The sequence below is a fragment of the Echinops telfairi genome, unplaced genomic scaffold (genome assembly GCF_000313985.2).
Source record: "Echinops telfairi isolate 266 unplaced genomic scaffold, ASM31398v2 ScPeMD7_26;HRSCAF=91, whole genome shotgun sequence".
In the NCBI taxonomy this organism is placed as follows: Eukaryota; Metazoa; Chordata; class Mammalia; order Afrosoricida; family Tenrecidae; genus Echinops; species Echinops telfairi.
The window spans coordinates 2,233,946-2,239,132 of record NW_022103923.1 but is presented as its reverse complement, the minus strand read 5'-3'; the positions used below and the strand labels follow the sequence as shown (position 1 = coordinate 2,239,132).

The 5,187-nt window shown below is 39.9% G+C and overlaps 1 pseudogene; it reads right to left on the bottom strand.

Moving 5' to 3' along the window:
* Positions 1-4,239: 4,239 nt before the first annotated feature.
* LOC101643034 lies at positions 4,240-4,763 on the bottom strand (annotated as a pseudogene).
* Positions 4,764-5,187: the final 424 nt, after the last annotated feature.

The following is a 5,187-nucleotide window of genomic DNA, read 5'->3' as shown; positions in this document are numbered from 1 at the left end:
AAAAAAATGAAAAATAGTACAGGATTTCAAGTAATTGTACTAGTTCATATTTTACTCAAAAATTTTTATGTGTCAGGAGCAGCCTTTATATGTATCGGGTTTCATTTCTTTCTGACCACAACTCCACAACATAGGTACCATTATTATCCACATTTTACAGAGAACTACATGAGCTAAATTATCCAACTAACTTTTTAAAAATACATAGGTAGCAAAGGCAGAGGCAGAATTTGAATCTGGATTTATCTGAGTCGCTAGTCAATATTCTAAGCCTCTTTGAAGTGGTGCAGACATACACAATAGTCAGGAACTGTGGTGTTTAGGGAGCTGTTCATGGTTCCATGGACAATGTTGGAGGAGGAGACTATGACCAGTTTCTGAAGAGCTTTGCATGCTTTGTTGAAGATTTAAGATTGCTCTTTAGGCATGAGGAAGCTACTGAACATTTTAATTACAGACCTTTTAATCATAGACGGTTTTGTTTCTTAGAACAGTGACTCAGCATAGAGAGTAGGCTGGTGTTCCAAAACCTCCTAGGTTAATATCCACTGTGTTCTTCTCATAATTCAGGCCTGCTTTATTGGAAGGCTAGTGAAGAAGGTGGGATAGCTCAAACCACGATGCAACTGAGGGACTGAAGCACATCACCCCTGAGGGAAAAGGTAAGCAATGTGTTGTGTCTATTCAAGGACAATGGAACAAAGTTGTAAGGGGGAAGTGATAATACTAAGGAAAGATAAGTTGGTCCTTCAGATTTCCTAATGTCTCAGGCTTAAGGGATTCATAAGCAAGAATTAAGGTAAGAGGTCTACCATAAGCATCAAATAAAATCTTAAAAGGATCAATTAACTAAAATATTTACAGAGCATCAAGAACTTGGTCTTCAGCAGCATTGGTGGCCACATACTTCACAGGCATGGGGAACAATGCCCTCAGCACCTGCATTAATGGTAGCACCACAATGAGCTCAGTGGAGAAGGCCATGAACCTGAGCAGTCAGTCATTGTTTGGACATTGCTGGATACTAACAGCAGTGAGGTATCTGTTATTCCTAACAATGGTGACAATAATGCACATTACCAGCACCAACCAAAGAAGGAGATTAGGAAAATAGAGAGTTCTGTGTAGTAACGAAGAAGTCTGGTTCCCAGACCGTGTCTGTATATGATCGGGAGAACGCCATTCAGAACCATTTGTGAAGCACTGGAATTCAAGCTGATCAATGGGGCCAGAACAAGAAAGAGGTCGGTATTGTGACAGATATTCTAGTCCTAAATTTTCCTCTTATTCTGAAGTTCTGTGGCCTGAGAAAATCCAGGGATCTACTGCAATGGAGTAAATCAGAAATTATAAATGTTAAAACAAACAAAGAAGAGTGAGCAAGAAGGGGTGAGAACAGATAGTAGAAACAATTCAAAGGAAAATTGTCAGACTATAGAAGCTGAGTTTAGGAAAAAGGAAGTGTCTTAGGTCACATCCTTCAATGATGGAGCCATTAACCAAAAGAGGGAAGTTAGGGAGGGGAGCAGGTTGTGTGGGACAATGGTGAAATCCACTTTGGGGCATGTTGACCTTGAGGGGCCCTAGGGTCATTAAAGTGGAGGTACGCTTTCAAATTTGTGCCAGAAGAGATCTGTAAACCAAAATAAGGGAGTGCTAATATACTGAGTGAAAAGAAAATCAGAAATGCAGCCCTGATGCAGCGCAGTAGTTCAGAACTTGTTGAGAAACTAACTGAATGTAGACACCAAAAGACTTCTTGAGGTCGAAATAGCAGGTGAATGTGGCCTGTTGGGAGAAGTAAAAACCAAACTGGAGGAGAAAAAAACAAAATAGTGTGACCATGAGTTGTTGTTTGGTTGTTTTTTTTAAAGGAACACAGACAATATAAACCAGTCCAAAAGACCTCTTCAACAACAAATCCTTTTGGAAGGATAGCTCTTGTTGGAATTGGCTCATAGAACAGTGTCACGTCAAAGCTTGATCTGGTAGATATTTCAGCACTCCAGTCTCTTCCAAGTGACTCAGCACTGGAGAAAAGCCGAGTCACTGGGGAAAGGCATGGTTCCAGTTGATCTTTTCTTAGGACTAGGTACAGCTGTCAGAGAAAGGAAAGTTCCCATTTGCTCAGCCAAATGACAATGATATCAGGGCTATATTAAAAACTCAGTTAAGATGGAACTATACAGGAAATAGACTTCCGGTAAATTCCCTCTATCCACAACTGAGGGATAGGGGGAAAGTGGTGACCAAACAGAGTGTATTGGTGAGTTGAATATAGAATGTCAAAGGCAGAAAGAAGCCTAACTTGAAGCCTAACATGGTCAGCAGATTCCTCCCAGAATGCAATCTGGACCTGATCTGGTTTCCAAAATCTTATGTATTTGGGGGTTGTATTGTTCTGTTTCAGTTTTTATTGGACATAGTAGGGGTTATCTCAGGAGCATTATGTCATTAGGGGATTACCCTCTTGAAGTTGCACTATATGTATTTTTTTGTTTGAGTGTATGAAAACCAGGACCAATGAACCTGTAGAGTCAACGAGTGGAATAAGTGTTTGTGGGGGAGGGGGACCCAGAGGTGGTGGCAGGGTGAAGAGGTAATGACTTCAAGGGGTCTATATAGAAAAATAATTTTTGAAACCTGTGGTAGTAACTGTACAATTCTGGTGGATGTGATTGAACCATGGAATGACTTGATATATGTATTAATGCCAATAAATAAAAAGATGAAGCTTGATCATCTAATATAATTCCAACTTTCACTACAGCACCACTATTCAAGTAGATTACAATTTCCCCCCTCTCCAATCAGCCACAGATCTCTTTTTAAACAATCCTTCTGACTGGGGTTTCCTTTTGGCCTGAAAAGTTCACCTTCAAAGCCATTGAGTAATAAAGCTTCAGATTAGCCATAGACTTTCGGGTTAAACTTGCTCAATCCCTTTATTTAGATGAGGACATTTAAGTGCAAAGAGGTTAAAACAGGAATCCATAATCAAATGCCTGCCAAGACCTGGTAAATAACATCAGTTAGTGCGGCAGGACTTAAATTTGCATTTAAACTCTCGATTTGCACTTCCACTAATAAATATGCCTCCCTTTGTCTTGTTTTGAAATCACATGGCTCTTATGTTGTAGTTCTCCCAACCCCAACAAACAAACAAACAAACAAACAAACAAAATATCTCTGACCAAAGGACAATGAAACACTACAAGCAACATGAGGATGGCAATGGAGATAGGGCTCCACTGGCCTCCAAAGGGGGCAACGTCTCCCCAGCTTTCGTCAATGGTTGTCCTGAAGGACTGTGAATTCATTGAATGCATTTAGGCCTCTATTTAGCTCTTTCCCCTATAGATAGTTTCATATCCTTTCCTAAGCCTTCACTTAGCAGCAGAAACAAGACTGCTGAGAGTGAAGGGACAAAGCGCCTTCCTCAAGCTTCCCGGTTACTCCATGAGCATCTGTTAGTTCTTCCGTGTTTCTGATGGTTGGAGAATACTCTGCATTCTTCAGCCTAGGTCATTTGAAACGCTACAGCTTTGTCTGTCTTCTGTTTCTTTGTTTGAAGGCATCCCCCCACCCTCCCGCAAGGATTGCAAACATAAAACTGAGAAGATTTTTAAACAATCACATAGTAGTTTCACAATAAATCCTGGATTGGGTGACAAGAAGAGTGAGATAAAGCCGTTTTTCCAGAGGTTTATGGTTTGAAAATGCCTGCAACATTGTGATATGGATTCCTTTTAAGATGACCGATTTAAAATCAGAAAATTAACTAGTGTCAATGTATTTCAGGTGAACCTCAGATGAAACCACCGGTTGTGGGGGGATGTTAGTGATCTATTGTGGCATACAAAATCACTCCCAATTTTGAAAACTTAAAACAATACTCTTATTAAATCAAGACAATGTCAAGAACTTGGACACAGCTTGGTTGGATCCCCTGCATCGTGGTCTCTCATCAGCTATGTGATGGAACACATGGGGTTTCCATGAGTCAGAATCAACTGGATGATGATGGGTTTTTATATGTCAGACACTACATTAAATGTTAGGCATGTACACATGAATGAATGAATGACTATTTGAAGATTATCCCTGTTATATTCTTGCAGTTTCTGTCTTTAATTCCTGCATTTTAATAACAAAGGGTTAATTGTTAAAGACATGGTTTCAATGACAACAATAAATTCACTTGAGCAGGAGTTCGTTTTTCAAAAGAAAAAACAATTGCTAATCATTAGAAAATCTGTGACCATTGGGGATGTCTCATAAAAATCCAAAATCACTCAGAGGCCCAATCATAAAGAAGATACGCCCTCTAATTAATCCATATGGAATCGGTCCATAGACCTGGAATCAGTAGAATTCTGTAGATTATCACTTTCTAACCAAACATGGCTTATTGGCACATAACTATGGCTTTTAAAGAAATCTGATGAATTACTGGTGAGGAGTTTGTCTCCTTCCAAATCAATTACTCTTTTATAAATATTTGATTTTGGATCACTTGGACTTTTTACAATCACAATTTAACCTCCTTGCATACCACAAACAGGTTGACTAAGGTATTCTGTAAAGACAATATCTAAATTTTGAGTGGTAGTCTCCATTGATGGTCCAGAGCACATGACACCACCACCAACATATTCAAATGCACAGTGGACTGTGCAGCCATACCAAATAGTAGAGCCAACAAGTCAAAAAAGGTTTCCCAGAACACCACGAAGCATACTTCTATGTAGAGTCTCCCACCATTGACCATAGGTTTATTGTACAACACATTCACCTTTTTAGGTAGTTGCAAAGCCTCCAGTAAAAACCCTCTACAGCATATCTCAAAACCTATGTGGTAGATCCATGGTCTCAGGATACCCATGACTCCTCTAAACCCAGAATGACCCCCACCCAGGACTCAGATGGCCTTTCTCACCTGGGCCCTGCTGAAGTCCCAATTCCTACATTTTTTATAGTAGCCCTCACTATTCCCTTGTATTTTCCTTTTCATGGTGTTATGAAATTGCCATCAACTCTTTCCCCCATACTTCTCCTCTCATTGAGAAGTAGAATATATTTCCTCTCCCCTTGAATCTGTATTAGCCAGAAAACTAGTTCTGACCCATACCATGCTACCCAACTTCCAGACCTGCCTTCTAAGAGAGCTGTCACCTTGAGTTCATG